General features: G+C 43.4%; 1 protein-coding gene across 1 annotated transcript in view; it reads right to left on the bottom strand.

Moving 5' to 3' along the window:
- The window catches only part of TMEM100 (transmembrane protein 100), a 13,191-nt gene extending 8,950 nt beyond the window's left edge, over positions 1 to 4,241 (bottom strand). Inside the window, exon 1 of the mRNA XM_015406847.1 lies at positions 4,150 to 4,241. The gene's annotated coding sequence lies outside the window, so the exon portion shown is untranslated. The remainder of the gene's footprint in view (positions 1 to 4,149) is intronic.
- Positions 4,242 to 18,057: the final 13,816 nt, after the last annotated feature.

The following is an 18,057-nucleotide window of genomic DNA, read 5'->3' as shown; positions in this document are numbered from 1 at the left end:
TTGTAGCAGGAACTCCTTTGCATGTTAGGCCACACACCCCTAATGTAGCCAATTATAATGCGTTTCTGCTGTTGGGTGTGGCCTATTATGCTAATGAGTTCCTGCTGGGCGTGGTCAACTTTGGAGCCAGCCGGAACTCCGTTCCTGTGCGTTCTTGCCCAAAAATAGCCCTGGCTATTTTTCAAAATCTTAACAGCATTTTAAATAAGCTATAGCCAGTCACTGCCATATTTTTTGTAAAAGCCAGTGTCACATGGCAGTTAAAATGAGCTGCTAGTGAGGCTAAGAGGTGCCTACAGGAGCAAACAGTTTGAAATCTCACCTCAGTCAAACTCACTGGGCAGCCTTAAGACAAGCACTTCCTCCCAGATTCAGCCCCCTCACCCTCACTGCTCTACGTGCTATATGGTGGTGATACTAATAGTAATTGGAAGAGCAAGGACATCAGCCTAGCAACCAGATGCAGATTAGTCTGTGCTATTGTGTTCCTCATAGCAACCTATGGACCATGAAGAAACAAGACAGGAGGAAACCTGACTCATTTGAACTGTGGTGCTGGAGAAGGCTCCTACGCATTCCTTGGACACCAAAGGTGACAAACAAGAAAGTATTGGCGCGCATAAAACCAGACATGTCATTGGAAGGAAAAATAATAAAACTGCGACTGACTTATTTTGGCCATGCCATGTGGAAGAACTCACTAGAAAAAGCAATTATGCTTGGATTGGTTAGCGGCAAAAGGAAACTGGGACGCCAAAGAACACGGTGGCTAGACACCATAAAAGTGGACACCAGCCTGAGCATGGAATGACCCAAAGAAACAGTACAAGATCGGAAAACGTGGAGAGAGTTGGCCCATAGAATCACCAATAGTTGGGCACAACTGAATGGCCAACAACAACAACTCATAGTAATAAAATATCAAAATAGCAATTGAATGCAAATCTGAGGGTGGGGATCTTTCCTGCAGAATCAGGACAATAGAAAAGGTCCAAGTAATCAGGTGAAGGACACCTAATGGATTAAGGGGTTGCAAATCTACTATGTACATAAGTGCCATCAAGTTACAGACGACTTACAGAAATCCCAACCAAGGACTTTCAAGGCAAGCAAGAAGCAGAGGTGGTTTGCCATTGACTTCCCTAGCAGCAGAGCTTTCCTTGGTGGACTCCCATCCACTTACTGACCCTGCTTAGCTTCTGAGATCTGATGTGATGGGACTCTACCGAGCCACGTCCCTTCCCTGCATGTCTAATGCTTGAACAGGAAAAAGAACAGATGGACACCCCCCCCCCCAACTGGTGCAACTGTTTGTTTTGGACTGACTACTGAATAGTCATAGTCATGGGTAACCATTTACAGCTTGGATGGCCTAGTTACACAGCACAGGTGCCACAAGTTCCTGGCATTCCGGCTCAGAACTGGACGGCCTGGCCATGTGACAGTCAAAAATATGCTCCCTATCTTTCTAGAGTGGTGTCACTACCTCCTCAGCTCACTAGGTTAGAGGCAGTCCACAACACTGGTGGGTGGCGGCGGGGGTTATCTTGTTAAGGCGGGGCAGGTGGCTTTTCACAGGGTTTCAGAAGTAGGTGAAGAAGTAGCCATTAGGTCAGACCAGTGGTCAATCTAGTCCCAGCATCCTGTTTCACATAGTGGTCTAACTAAGGTCTTGTCCCCAAAAAGCTTTTGTACAAGTAAGCAACCTCTTTGCTTCTTTCCTGTTTTGGACAGGATTTGTGACAAAATTGTCCAAAAACAACAAAAAAAAGCAGGCTTCTACCTACAGAGAGGGTTTTTTTTCCTCTTCACAAAGTCAGACATGAGTCTCTTGGCCCCATATCCTCTTTTAAACATAAAATATACACCAGGGATACCCAGCACAGTGCCTGTGGGTGACTTGGTGCGTATCAGTACCTTTCCTGCCACCCACCAAGTGTTTTTAGAAAGTGGGTGGGGCCAGATGAGGCATTTGGCCAGCAAGGCTTCTAAGGGGTCATGGGAGGTATGACTGGTTGTGCAGCCACTTCAGCAGCAGCTGCCACAACACCACAAGGATCTTCACCGTGTGACCGTGACCGTGTGACTGCCTGTATGGGCAGGCTCCACTTCCAGCAGCAGCCATTTTGTGGCTGTGCCCACCACCCTGTGTGAGAATTCCAAAGGTGCCTGCAGGCTCAAAAATATTGGCAATCCCTGATAAACACAACTACAGACTTCCAGAAAGAAACTGTATGAACAACAGCTGTTAGCTGAATTCCTCCTGTGTCTTTAAGACATTTTCCACATTCGCTCCTCCCCCCACCCTTCCTCCGAGGACAGAAAGAGCTCTTCATAGCAGACCTCCTAGTGAGTTAGTCTTTCTGCAGGCCCATTGTGCTCCAATTCTATGCAAATACAAACAGTGATTATGTTTGCATGAAGTTCTGATTGCTGGAAATGTTTGGATATTTCACTAATCATTTAGCTCATAAGTCGCCTTGTATTTACCAGCAACAGGGTAATTATGGAGTATACACTGGAGATAATCTGAATTCTAGCTCGTAGGCAGAAAAATATCATTTTATTTTAAAGTAGACGCTGTGTTGATATTTTTGCAACCTCACTGCTTTTCTTCCACTTTGAACTGTCTGTTTCCTGCATTTTTAGCAAAAGCACCATCACAAGGAAGAACCACTGATGAAAGGGAAAGAAGCTGAATTTACAAGATCTTCATTAGGTATCATGATTGATTTCTGGTAGATGATTTCAATCTCAATGGATGATGACAGAATAATATTTAGACAGCACAGTTGCGTGTTCAAAACATAAGTTATTTCAGTAATCCTTATGAGAACCCTGTTGGGTAGGAAGCTGCTATCTTCAATGCCAAGAGATAATGGCTTGCCCACAACCACCTAGCACATGGCCATTTATATTTAAGCAGCTTTGTGTATGTGTTGGGTGATGGGTGTGTAAATGTTTCTCAATGATCAATCTTTTATAATCTCTCCTCCTTCTCACTGGTGGTGGAAAGTGCCCTCAGTCACAGAAGATTTATGATGACCCTGTAGGGGTTTCAAGGCAAGAGATGGACAGAGGTAGTTTGCCATAGCTTGCCTCTGCGTAGAAACCCTGGATTTCTTTGGTGGTCTCAACCAGGGCTGACTCTATGAACTGCTAAGATCTGATGAGTTTGGAGTAGCCTGGACATCTGGGGCAGGGCTCCTACGTATGACGTTGAGCGTGTTTTTTTTCCCAGAAATCTGCAAGGTTGGAGGGGAGTACATATTTAGGTTTGCATATTATTTTGAGTCGTTTCAATCCTGTCAATGTCAGGATTAGCTAGGGTTCCCAGTTCCCGACCCAGAGACTCTGCCTCCTCCTCTTCTAAAAGCAGCTCCAAAGCAACAACAGAGATTGAAGACATACTTCTGGGATACTTTGCTTGCAAAGAGATAAAACTGAAGTCCCTTTCAGGGCTGCAATGTTTAGTCAGTTAACTGATTCAATCAATCAATCAGAAGCCTTTTGACAGATAAATCAGTCTGCAATATTATTAAAAATTTTTTTTAATATAGTTACAAAACCCGTAGAAGTCAGGTACCATCACAGAAGAGGTATTCTCAATTGTGTGAACACAAGGGAATGCCTCTAAGATACATGCTTCATCTATAGTGTTTACCTGCTTCAGAAACATTGTTTTAGTCATATGGAAATGTGTGCTGATTTAAAATAGCCTACAGAGGAGTTAGAAGGGCATAACTCTGCTTAGGGCTGCACTAAGATAAAGGTTCCCTTGCTCGAAAGCCAGTCGAATCCGACTCTAGGGTTGCGGTGCTCATCTCCGTTTCAAAGCCGAAGAGCCAGCGCTGTCCGAAGACATTACCGCGGTCATGTTGCCAGCACGGAACGCACGGAACGCTGTTACCTTCCCACTGAAGTGGTACCTATTTATCTACTTGCAATTTCTTGCTTTCGAACTGCTAGGTTGGCAGGAGCTGGAACTAGAGACAGGAGCTCACTCTGTCATGGGTCTCAAACTGCTGAACTACCGACCTTCCACAGCCTGCAGTTCAGCGTCTTAACCACTTGAGCCACCGCAGCTCCTGCCCGTTAAGTAATTCAGACTCATACAATTAATCACCCTCCACCTGTATATTCACCTACCATGTCCGCAGGAAATCCATCTTGGCTTGACAAAGAAGTATGCTGAGGTTCTGTTCCAAAAATCTCCAACAGTCTCTCCCCCCCCCCAAACTAGTCAGCTGACTTCAAAAACAACACCATCAGAATTTCTTTGTGTTGTTTCTTTTCCTTTAAAAGCCAGACAGTGAACTCAGAGGTGACCTAGAAAGAGAAAAAAATGTGGATGAAATCAAATTGTATCACAGTAAAGTTTTACCAGCTATGAAAGCATGCAATAAGGAAAGGATGGCTGTTCCACATTGGAAGCTGATGCTGGTGGAACACACAAACACTTCCTAGCTTTCAGGATCGCCACAATTCTGGGGGTAACTTGAGGATTTTCCTTTACAAACTATCAATTCAAAACCTTTATTGGCATGGATCAGAATCATAAACAGTCACCCTTCAGTTCATGGATTTAACACACAGCTTCCTCATTATAAGGCAGCTACAGAAATTAGCCACCGCTTCAATAACCACTGTATTTTGTGAAGCCAATAAACGGTACAACATTCTGTCATCTGATTGTTTGACATCTTTCTTAAGTATGGCTTCTAGATAGACTGCCCGAATGTCATCATACAAACTACAGTGGAGGAATACGTGTTCGATTGTTTCAATCTCCTCTGAATCACAATCACAAAACCTAACAGAGTAGGGGATTTTCTTAAATCTTCCTGCTAAAACCGCAGAGGGGAGCACGTTAAAGCGGGCCAGTATAAATGCTCTACGCAGCTGGGGAGAAGTCAAATCCGATAAGTATTGTGCAGGGGTGTTGATTGGAAAACGTGCCCATCTTAAAGGGGAGCATCTACCAGAAGCCAAGGCTCTAAGCTCTTGCATCTCAATATCAATTAATCTCTGTCTGAGCAGGGCAAAGATGTGTACTTCAGATAAGGACATCATATCAGCTTCACAAACTAAATATTCTTCTGCTGAAAAATAAATAGCCAAGAACTGAAGGCAGACAGATCTTCCCTTTTTCCAATATAGCCCAGATGGTCAATAGAACACTTATTCCAGACCAACAGAAGTCCACAGCTCAAAAATGTCTCTTATTCATACCACTTTATCTGCCAGCCCTGTCCTTATTAATTCACCATCATTTTGCTGGGGACATTCTTTCAGCCTTGCATCTAAGCTATGAGGGGCTTCAGACCTGGGAGAACACAGGAAACATAAGTCACTTCTCCACACATCTCCATAACCGTTAAAAGAGAAATGTTGCATTCCCTTCCTCGTGCGGAGTACAGTTGTAGGATCTTGCACATTTCCTCTAGAGAACTAAACCACTATGAACATTCTTCTAACATTTGGACCCCTCAGTTCATCAGTGCTCACTTAGTGGTAGAACATGTTTAGCAGGGGGCTCTGCTTAACACGTGACACGCTCAGAGAGACAAGATTTCTTGGACACCTGCACTGAAAGCAGCCCGAAACCCAGAGCGACACTTTCCATGACACACTGAAGCAAGGGACAGCCAAAGCAATTGTCAACAGGAGCAGCAGCTGTGAAACTGCCAGGCAGCTGGGCTAACCTTCTGAACCTGCAAAAGATTTGTTAATAAGCTTACTCAACATTCCTTAGCTTATGCCTGTGTGGTTGTGAAGAATTGTTAGGGTCATTTCAACACATCAACCAGGTGCTTTTTCTAAGGAGGAGAAGAAACGAAAGGGGTGGGGGAGAGACACAAATATTTGCAATGGGCTGTACTGAACCAAAGTTGTGCTGATTCTGTTCTGTGCTATTTATGCATCATCAGCATCATAATTGCCCAGGATACCTCTGAAAACAGCCAGGTTTCACAGTGGCATTTGAAAATGTTTATTTATTCTTCTTTGCCCATTGTGTTTCAGAGAACTACAAACTTGGATCGACCATGGGAGCTTAAAGATTTATAACAGAGGAATACAAAAGTGACCAGTTCTCCTTTATTTTGAACAGCTGGATCTCATTAGAGCTCTTTGTTCTGACTCAAAAATCTGCTATAGGTGTGAAAGCTTCAATGAGCTTCCGTATTCACTTGAACAGAAGCTTCACATTTGCAGGCGTTCCATGTCATCTGACAATCTCCCTTATAAATAAAAGCCGAATGGTGGTGGCACTTCTCTAGAACATTCCACACGCTCCAAAATCAGTTCGCTCTCTGATCTGTCATTCAGAGGGTCTCCCTATCCACTGGCTGCTTTGCCTGAGTCCTGCCTCCAACATTCTAAACATTTTGCTGTTCCCCTCCCCCCCCATAGCCAGTCAGAACACGAGGTTATTTGCATATGCAGCCTCATTGGCCTTTGCCTCGGAACACAGAGGTTGTTTGCATTTGCGACTTGATTGGCTTTTGCCTCTAACATTTTAAACAGTTTTCTGTTCTGAGGTAAAATGTGTCCAATCTCCAGGTGAGGGCTGGCGAGCCCTCAGAATTGCAACTGCTTTCCAGATGGCAGAGATCAGTTCCCCTGGAGAAAATGGTGGGCTCTGTATCCTTATATGCTGCTGAGGTGGCCCCCATATTGACAGCCAATGTGACGTAGCAGTCAGGGCTTCAGAGCACGGGAGAGGCTACAGGTGTGTGTGTGGGGGTGGAAAGGTGAAGAGTGAGGGGGAAATAAAGGTAGGTTGATGGTTGGCTGGAAAGGAGATAGGGTTGCCAACTCCAGGTGGGAAATTCCTGGAGAGGTGAGGGATGGAGCCTGGAGAGGGTGAGGTTTCAGGATGCATGGGACCTCGGACAGGTACAAAGCCATAGACTCCACCCTCCAAAGCAACTATTCCCTTCTGGGGAACCATCGTTGCCAATCTCCAGGTGAGGGCTGAAGATCACTCAAAATTACAACTGTTCTTTGGGTAGCAGAGATCAGTTCCTCTGGAGAAAATGGGGGACTCAGTGTCATTATACCCCGCTGAGGTAGCCACAGCAAATTAACACTGAGTGACCAAGGCCGGGGCACCCGCCCAGAGCCTCTTTCTAGAGGCTGTTGTATTTATTTCCACAACGGGCCTTTTTCCTAGGGTACATATAATTCTGGAATTATATAACTTCATATAACTTCAGAAAGAGATAGCAGAATCTCCTTATCTCAGGTAACTACAACATGTCACTCCAGTTAAATGGACGCCTTTGTTCACTAGGACTGTTGGGCTTCCCATCGGTTCCTGGGAGAAAAAAACAAACTGTCCGCATTGTGTGCAATGTGATGTCACTTCCTGGGAAAACCTGGAAGTGGCATCACATAGCTTTTCAGAATCACCCAAAACTCTATATTTTTATCATAGAGTTTCCAGCTATTCCTAGAATCACATGATGTCATGATGTGCCCCCCATGTTTCTGCGAGTTGCCAGACTTATACAACCGTATATTTATAATATTCCTAGGTAAATATTTATGATTGTAGTATTGGTTACAGAACCTGAACAACGGATATAGCAGCACAGTAGATGAATTAGAAAGTGCTCTTAAATACACAACACAAATAAACTTACATGGTCTGCCCTTAAAGACAACTTGGAAACTACTGTTGGTACAGAATGTCATGACCTGGCTATTATCGGACACCAAGTGGAATCTGTATATCATTCCCTTTCTGCAAACACTCCACTGGTTATAGATTTGTTGCCAGGTTCAATTCAAGGTGCTAGCTATCACCCACAGCATTCAAGGCATCAGACCCACATACCTGCAGGACCACCTCTGCTGCTCTGTTCCACTGCATCAGCCCCACTTATCTGAGCAAAGCCTCCTGAAAGTGATACCTTGCAAACAGGTAAGATTGGCAACTGCCCATTCACGCACATTCTCTCGCACTCTCTGTTCACCTAATAGGCCAGCTACACTCCAAATTCTGCTAGGGATATTAAAATATTGAAATGTTGTTTCATACTCAGACACTGATCATACCTTCTCTCCATCTGAAGCAACCTGAAGGACTTATCCAAACAATCACCTCAAATTTATTTAGCAGATTTATCTCTCACTCTTCTTCCCAAAAGCTGGGGTTTCTTTTAACCCCATTGCTACCATGACAGTGAAATAAGACTGAGAAATGTTTAGCTGCCCAAGGACAACCAGTGAGATCCATGGCTGAGCAAGAATCTGAACTCAGGTCTTCACAGTGCTATTCCAACACAGAATGTCTTTATGAGTCAAGATACAATTCCATGCTAATTTCAGAAAAACACATTTCCCCTAGATTTATGTCTGGTGGTTAACATGAATGTAGAGGAAGATGTTTGAAGAGGAGAATCAATAGGAGGATGCTTTGACCTTCCTGTGCCCCCTGACCCTGCCCTGCAAATGGCCCCACCCCTACTCTGTTTTTCTCTGCAGTCAAATTTGGCTGTGGAAAAACCAGTTTTCTTACAGGGCACATAGAGCATTTGCAAGGTGGACTTATTCATTCATTTAGAACTCTTTAATGATGCGACTCCAGGGAACCTGCCCGAGGTGGCTTACAAAAGGAAACATAATAAAAACAGTTATTAATTAAAACCCAACAGTAAAAGCCCAGTGAGAGCATAAAAACACCGAGCCACTTAAAATAAATGTAATGGTTTCCAGGCTAAAAGCCCTGTAAAAATTTTGTTAGAAAAAATATCAACCCCTTCATTAAAACACAGAAAAGTTTTGGCCTGGCACTTACAAAAAATAGTGGAGAAAGTGCCAGGCAAGCCGTAAAAATTTTGTTAGAAAAAAATATCAACCCCTTAATTAAAACACAGAAATGTTTTGGCCTGGCACTTAAAAAAAATAGTGGAGAAAGTGCCAGGCAAGCCTCAAGAGAAAGGGCTTTCCATAGGCAAGGTGCCAGTACTGAAAAAGCTCTGCCTGTGGTTGGCATCCGCCTCTCTTGAAGGCGAGGGTACAGAGAGCAGGGCTTGTGAAGCAGACCTTAAGTGGTGGGCTGCACGATATCGGAGGTGGTGGGTTGCTGGATGAGTTCAAAACCCCCTCTTGCCCACCAGTTCTCCCCTGCATATGCTCCCTCCTCCCTGGTCTAACCCTGGCATTAAAAGGAAGGCAAACACAGGATTAAGAACTTCATGCTTGGCTTCATAACACGGAGCATCATCCCAACTCTCAAAAGTCAATATCATGGTCTGCACCCAACATGTAACCAAAGGGAAAAGATGGCCTGGCTGCTGTTTCTTCTGCATTTTTATTTAAAGTCTGGCCAATATACACTCCTTTGCTTGGGAAGGAAAACACTTGGCCTGCTCAAATGAAAACCACATGGGAGATGAAACAGAGCAGCCACAAGGCAAAGCCTTCCTTCTGCCTCATAAGGCCAAGCCAAAAAGTCTCCTCCGGGCAAAGTCTGAAGATTCATTTCCAGGGATGAAGGTTCCCATTGTCTGGAAAGGCCAGAAAAAGCTCTGCCTCCCACATACTATACATTTGTTCAATCTTGCTAAGCGGAAAAGGTGGAAAATATTTAGAGGCTGTGCATATCAATTCTACAATTTCATAAATGGAAAGAGACTTCACCATTAGTTTAGAGAAGCAGAAAGGCAGAGAAAACAAACACAGACACTGAAATGGGACAAATGTATATTAGAAATCAGGCCCACTGCTGTTTACGCCATTGGCACTAAGGAGAATTGCTAAATGGGTGCTTGCCAGGGCTTAATTTGAGTCAGAACATAGTTCTGATGCCAGAGTGTAAGAACTCATGTTCCCCAGCCAACTAGTGTTCCAGACATTACATAAGAGTGCATTTGAGCATGTGCAGTGTGTTTCCTCTCAACACAACCAACTTCTGCACATCTGTGGCTAGCAATTTAGGACCAGGGAAGAGAAGAAAGTGTGGGAAAATAACTTTTACTTTATGGGTCCAGTGGGAAAATAAATTTTATTGTACTTCATTTGAAGATCCCTATGCATTCTGCACAAAGCTTTGTCAGGGGATCTGCAAGTAACCATCTCCCAGAGTGTTCCCATTGTCCTAAGGCTGTAGACTTTCATTTTTCTCTTTCTTGAGTCAGCATTGGTGCAGCCCTCTTTTCTGCACTTAGCAGTTTCCATGTCAAGCATTCCTCCTCCCATGAATTTCATTGGGGGAAAGTATGTATTCAATCCTCCCACTGAAGTCAACAGAACTTAATGTTCAACTTAGTTTGGTTCCTAGGCCCAAACCTATTTTCATTTGATGTTAATCAGTGGCAAATTTGCCAAGATTTGCCATTTCTAAGAATATTTATTAGGGGGTAGGAAGGAAATGGGTAGAGCCCATAAGGGCTGTGACTGACAATTTCTATCCTGCACAACAGATTGAAGACTATCAAGATCAGAATAGGTGGTGAAGCCTCAAACAGGGAGTGCTGCAATAGAGTGTGGCCCATGTTACCTTTTCTTTTGATGGTATCTCCCCTCCAGAAACTGGCTCAGTGGTATTATGGGAAAATAACTATCAGAAAAGCTATCAGACCAGTCTTAAGTCAAACACAGACACACTCCCAGAGTGCATGATCTGCCAGTACTAATAGCCTTGCAAGAATAATAGTGAGAGAAACCCAGCTAACTGCCATCAGCAGAAGAGTTTGGGATGTTCCCGACAAAATGGACCTCCTCGAAATGGACTTCACCAGTTCCTGGATGGAAGACAGCTGAGAGTTCTACAGAAACCACTCTAAGCTTTCTAAAGGAAGCATAATCAATAATTCTGGACCAACACTTTTGACTTTGCTAATCTAAGAAAAATTTGCCAAATAAGAATAAACAGAACTCTTGTTCACAAAAAAGGTACATTTTGAAAGAGAGGAGACTGAGACCCACTAGTTGTTAAGGTGTTCAATGTCACATGATGCGTACAAGATAAATCCTAATAGTCACTTTGAAGTAAGTACCACAGAGATCAAAAGGTCCTTGGTCTGAGATGATAGGATTAGGATCAGGCTGCAAGACACACTTCCCTTTTACTCAATTTATTCATTCCTTTTGCAACAATGCTTCATTTATTCTTCCTACCCATTTTCCTCCTCTAAGATCTTCTTCACGCTATTTCTTTAGCCAAGACTGGAAACAGACCTGATCCAACAACAGTTTTGACCTAAAATGTTGAAGATGGAGTGATTTCGTCTAGGATGTACATATTCATTTCCTTCTCCCCTCCTCATAACATCTCTGATCAAGAAAGTCTTGCAAAATTTTGAAGCACTACAAAAATGTGCAAGACCTGTGAATGGAGACACTAGTGAGAAGATTGCATGCCTACTGTTGGCAACAATAGCTCTAGTACAGTACAAACACAGAATCATAGAGCAGGAAGGGGCCATATGGATCATCTAGTCCAACCCCCTGCCCAATGCAGGACCAGCCTAAAGCATCTCTAACAAATATTCGTCCAGCCTCTTCTTGAAAGCTGTCAGTGAAGGGGAGCTAACCACCTCTCTAGGCAGCTGATCAATACCCCCCTCATCCATATTCAGTCCCCTCTTCAGATCTCCCCCAGCACATCCTACCTTTTCCTCCATTGCCTCCATCCCTTCCTCTCTAGAAAATCTCTAATGCCCACTATACCCCCCAAAGCTTCACTCAAGTGCTCAAAAATAAATGTCCCAGATGCAGCAACATCTAGTATACATTCCCGGGGTCCTAATGTTAAAAGCAGCAATAACAGTATAATTCTGTGCTATGGCTCAGTCCTGGAACATCCTTTCTATACTAGAAATTGGGCTGGATGCACCTGAAGGACTAAAGAAGTGGGTTGTTTGCTGTTTTGACTGGATCTCACTTGCACAGGTGCTCAGCAACACACCTTGACCTGGGAAAATGGGCCTTCTGAACTCTCTTGGTAATGGCTCTTTATAGCTATGGGTTCAACTCTCTGCATCAACTCAATCTAGCACTTCACGCATCTAGATCAAGATGGGCAGCCCCATTAGTCTGTCTGTAGCAGTAGAAAAGAGTAAGAGTCCAGTAGCACCTTAAAGATTAACAAATCCTTTAAGGTGCTATTGGACTCTTAATCTTTTCTACTTCATGCATCTGAGAGGCATCTGGCTGACAAAAGCTTATGCCTTTAGAAGTTGGTTAGTCTTTAAGGATGTTTTGACTGGAACAGACTAACAGGGCTACTTCTGCAGAATAAGAAAGAGTGTTGCTGATGATGTACAGAACAAAATCTCCCTCCAGGAAAATTTCAGTGCACTTGAAGGTTTCAAGCAATCTCTGTACAACAGGGATTAGTGAGGCTGCAACTTCCAGAAATGCTTGAGTCTTGCTCCTTTTTTTTTTTTTTTTAAAGCACTAGTAATAATTACCAACAACAAGTAATAATGACGAACCTGGTGTGAAAAACCTTCTGCCATTATAACAATGTGGTCTCATATAAGTTACTCAGAAATATGTCCTTCTGTATCCAAGGGGTTTGTGTTCAAGAAAGTGTGCCAAAGACCGCAGCTTCTGTCATTGGGTAGGAGTATGCATGGATAGCAGGAGGGGGAACTTGCCTGCCACTCATCTGAATAGTGAAAAATGTGAAATAAAGGCTTGTTTCTTTTATAGAAGGATGTATAATGCCAGAAATAGCCCCTTCTTCCAATTATCATACCCTCTATTTGTTCACCTGCTATGTTTTTCTGGAATCACTTCTAATAATTAGAGGTCAGGAGTCAAGCCATAAAAGAGTGGATGAGCAGAGTCTTGCATTTATGGACAATTCCGAGGCTTTAAAGTGGTCCCACATCAAACTCAGGACATTTAAATAAAATAGCTCCCCTGCCAACTTTTCCTTATCTTAAAAAAAAGTAATCCATATTTTAACTTGTAAGAGTTGCGATAACCTGGAAACCATTACCTGTAAGAGATGCGATAAGAAACTCAAGACAGAGACCTAGACAGCAGAATTTTTTTCCAGTTTGAGGTTAGTAAAATAACAAAATTGGTATACATCAATGCCACAGAGGACTACCAAGACTTCTGTTTAAGAATAAAGATTACCCTGAGGATTTAAGTAGAGTTTTGCCATCCATTACCCTGGAAGGAGAGGACTCTTCTTCAAATCGAGACTTCTAAACTTTTTCCACTCAGTCACTGGATTTCAACCTTACAATGGTACTAATGAAGCCTTGAAAACCCAGCACTTTGCAAATACCTAATCGAACCATCTACAAAGAACTACTTACAACAGACTAAACCCGTTTCATTTTGGGGGGAACCCCAACCCGCGCCGAAAGAAATATTAGTATTTTCTATCGTGCTATTATAGAACGTACTGAAATTTTAGCCTAACAGATGTACGGGGAAGGAGATATCTGGGGTTTGTTTTTTCCCCCCTACTGCGAAACGAAACAGGATAATTCTAAATTCCTCACAATTATCTTAAGAAGCAGGAGAAAAGACCCACTTGAAAAGTTCCGATTGCGATCAATATTCTCCCCTTGAGGCTATGCGGTGCAGAGCTTCGTCTTCCAAAGACGCTTTCCCGACTCCCCCCCAGCGGCCAACAGCTGGAGCAAAAAGGCTTCTTTTAATAGAAGGGGGGAGGGAACAGTCCCCGGAAAGTTCCAAGCGCTCCTTTGCAATCAACCCCACGAGTCCAGCCGCCGACCACACCGCTTACCTTCGCCCGGCCAGAATGGAACTGAGCAGTTACTAGCACAGCGCTCAAAGAAGAGGGGGGAAGGCAAGGGACTGTGAGCAAAGTGCTGAGCCAGAGTTTACAAAAAAAAAAAAGGCAAGGGACCGGAGACAATTTCGCAAGATTAAAGGAAAGCTCTTGGAAGGACTCGCTTGTCATGAGTAGAAGTGTTCTGGAGGGTTGTTCGATCGTAATCTTGGAAAAGCAAACGTTCCCCTGCCAGAAACGCTTACAGGGCTATGAGATGGGACATTCTGATAGATGACAAAATAACCAAACATATTAAAGACACACCCAAAACCAAAATCCCTCTTCTAGAAACAACTTTATAGAAAAATGCATACCTCTTGCCCTCCTTTAAAAACAATTTCTTGACTCAGATAAGAGATCTGGCACATGCTCTGAAACGTTTAGATCAATCACTCCATCTATTGATCGATGGATCGATCTAGCTATCTTCACAGTAAAAGTTTTTTTAGTCCTCCCCTTTTTAACATCCAATCTGATGAAGAGTTCTGCAGAACTCAGAAGCTCACAGACTGTTTTGCGCCATTTTTGTTGGTGTAAATAAAGGGTATTACACGGACTTGGGTTTTGTGTTTGTCTTTGAACTAATACAGCTACTTGGAATTTTCATCCAAACATAATATATATACATAATAATAACCACTATAACAATAATGACTTGTTGAAGTTCTGCATCTCTTGCTATGTTGTAACATCCTGTATCATGATGTCATTATCTTTGTCGATCTATGCTGAAGAAAATTATATATATATATATATATATAAGTTAAAAATAAGAAAAAAGTAGATGCCTTTAAAAAATTTCTCTAGAGAAAGATGTAGAAGTGACTGTCCTTTACAGGCAGTTCAGAACTGCTTCACACTAGACTGATAGACATTTTGATGAATTGAAATCTATGTATAGATTGTCACCTGTTATTACCCTGCACCCACACAATTTACATCATATGACTGCACTTGGCAACCATGGCTAATCACAGCTTTGTAATGAATTGTGTTCATGGTGGACCATCTTGTGGGATGATCTATCCACAGGATTCATAGTGCATTCCTAGCAATGTCATCTTGTTACATCTTTTACAAATATTCATTCATGCTCTACATATTGATATCACTATTTGCTCCCATTTGCAATATCATGAGATTAATGCTGGTAGCTACGGTTGCCAGGGAGTGGGTCTTGGGGAGGGTGGGTTTTGAGGAGGGACCTCAGCAGGGTATAATGCCATAAAGTCCACCCACCAAAGCAGCCATTTTCTCAGGAGAAATGATCTCTCTAATTCCAGGAGATCTCCAGGCCCCACCAGAAGGTTGGCAGCCACCTTAAGTCTACCTGTGGGCCTAACAACGTGCTATGTTTTAACCCATGTTCTGTCCAGGTCTGCATGATCCCTGTGTGTTTGCAAGTTCCCCACAGGAAATTCTATTCCCAAGCACATGGGGCCCAATCCACATAAGGGGAAAGCACAAGCATACTTCCCAGTGTACCATGGTTCCAGCCCAAACTGGGCTCCATGTGCTTGTGAAAACCACATTTGGCTAATAATTCTCATGGTGGACATAGTTAGGCACTAGAGTGCTTCCAAACTATCCTTATCCAATTTGCTCTCTAGATTTTGGAATTCTGAATTAATGTTCTTGTTTCCAAAGAACGCTAGATGATCCTCTATTCCAAAGAAGACTAGATGATCCTCTATTGCTTTCAAAAAACATAAGGGTTAGAGAGTGCTAAAGGAGGCTTCACCCTCAGAGGGTGCTCTTTGCTCCAGGAGGTGCTTCACAACTGAACAAGCAGATCTCCTTCAGGGCCATTTCAAGTGGGCAAATGGGGCACAGGGGAAAGCACAAGCATACTTCCCAGTGTACCATGGTTCCAGCCCATGTGCTTGTGAAAACCACATTTAGCTGATAATTCTCATGGTGGACATAGACAGTTAGGCACTAGAGTGCTTCCAAACTATTATTATCCAATTTGCTCTCTAGATTTTGGAATTCTGAATTAATTTTCTTGTTTCCAAAGAACGCTAGATGATCCAAAGAAGACTAGATGATCCTCTATTGCTCCATTTTTTAAAAAGTGTTCTGTTTTAACCCATGTTCTGTCCAGGTCTGCATGATCCCTGTGTGTTTGCAAGTTCCCCACAGGAAATTCTATTCCCAAGCACATGGGGCCCAATCCACATAAGGGTTTTGTTGCTCAGTCGCACAGTCGAGTCCGACTCTTCGCGACCCCATGGACCAGCTCCCACCAAGCCCTCCTGTCTTCTGCCGTCCTCTGAAGTTTGCTCAATTTCATGTTCGTTGCATCTATGACACTGTCTAACCATCTCATCCTTGGCCATCCCCGTCTTCTTTGACTTTCAAAAAACATAAGGGTTAGAGAGTGCTAAAGGAGGCTTCACCCTCAGAGGGTGCTCTTTGCTCCAGGAGGTGCTTCACAACTGAACAAGCAGATCTCCTTCAGGGCCATTTCAAGTGGGCAAATGGGGCACAGGGGAAAGCACAAGCATACTTCCCAGTGTACCATGGTTCCAGCCCATGTGCTTGTGAAAACCACATTTAGCTGATAATTCTCATGGTGGACATAGACAGTTAGGCACTAGAGTGCTTCCAAACTATTATTATCCAATTTGCTCTCTAGATTTTGGAATTCTGAATTAATTTTCTTGTTTCCAAAGAACGCTAGATGATCCAAAGAAGACTAGATGATCCTCTATTGCTCCATTTTTTAAAAAGTGTTCAAACATTGCACATGGCACTGGGCATGCAGATTTTACCAAAACTTTCAGTGCCTTCAGCCTTTTCGCCTCTCCCTCCCCTTTGTTACCAGTGAGCACCTTGATAAATGCTGCCAAAAAACATGTTTTGGCTGTGTCAAGATACTTGGTATTGGTCCATGTTATTTTAAAATCTTATTAGAATATAGGAAGATGTCAGGATATAGGGTAAATGTTTCAAAATCAGATTGGCTGGGTATAATTACACGTTAAACAGAAAAAGAAGAGAAATTGCTAGGGTGTTTGGTGCGTGCATGAAGGGAGACTTTCATACCATGACAACAGGTGGTTCCATGAGTGCTGTTTTTCAGGTGTAGTGCAATAAGTAGAAGATGTATTGCTCCCTCTTCTCCTGTTGGTCTCTTTGTACATTTTTGAAGCACCATTCAGACGTGATTAAGATATGCTTGAGGCCCTAAACCAGGCCCACTGGCATGGTGCCCATGGGCAGTATTAGGGTTGACAGGTCCTTCCTGGCAACCAGCAGCGGATGGGGGGGGGGAACTTACCAGGAGCAGGAGGGAGGCCCAGGATCTTTATTGCATGACTGAAGATAAACTGTGTACGTAAGCAAGAAAATATATTTAAAACAATATGTTCACTTTAAAAGGAATCCTGTTAAGCAGAGCTTCTGCCTGAAACGCTGAAGAGTTATACATTAGAATTCTACATAACTTCACTCTCTTATAGAGTGCCAGGTTCTGCCTTTCTGCTGGCATGGTAATCAACGGGCCTTTCCTGCAGCTTCTGCTGCATGCACAAAGCGTGGTACAATGACATTACCCAGAAGTGATGTCATTGCATCACAGACATTGTGTGGTGACACTCTAGTTTTTGGGCAAAACTCTATGGTTTGAGCCCGATTTTACCATAGAGTTTTGCCCAAAAACTAGAGTGTTGCCATGCGACACTGACGGTGTGATGACATCACTTCTGGGTGACATCTTTGTGCTGCATTTCGGGGCATTTGCGAGCTGGATTCCCCCTGCTGGCAAGCTGGCCAGCAGCAGGGAAGAGCCCGCAAAAGCAGAGGAGCCCCCACCCAGACCGGGGGGGCTGACAACCCTATTCCCTTACATTTTGCAGTGGCTGGCTCAATGTCCTGCAGCAGCCATTTTGTGGTGGCACCCACTACCTTGTGTCAGAATTCCAAGGTGCTCACAGACTCAAAAAAGTTGGAGACCCCTGCCCTAAGTGATGTCAAATTGCCCCTATTCTCTTTTCATAAGGGGCAGTGTTATATATTTGAATACATGTGAATCTGCAGTTGCGTTTCACTTGGCAGCTGATAATGCTGAATCTGAAGTTCTGTTGCATCTACTAGTATACTGGATAAGATTTGCCGCCAAAAAAGTCCTGAAACTCAGATGCGGTAAAACAGGTCCCGTTGTCGGACACAAGAGTGTCCGACAACCCGTGAGTTGCAAAAATGCAGCGCAGCACATTTATGACTGTGAGAGCAGTCATTTTGGACACTGGGATCACTTCTAGCCATTTGGAGTACGTGTC

This window comes from Gekko japonicus, unplaced genomic scaffold (assembly GCF_001447785.1).
Source record: "Gekko japonicus isolate JY-2015 unplaced genomic scaffold, Gekko_japonicus_V1.1 scaffold962, whole genome shotgun sequence".
In the NCBI taxonomy this organism is placed as follows: domain Eukaryota; kingdom Metazoa; phylum Chordata; class Lepidosauria; order Squamata; family Gekkonidae; genus Gekko; species Gekko japonicus.
Note: the sequence above shows the minus strand (reverse complement) of the source record. Positions and strands in the feature narration are given on the sequence as shown.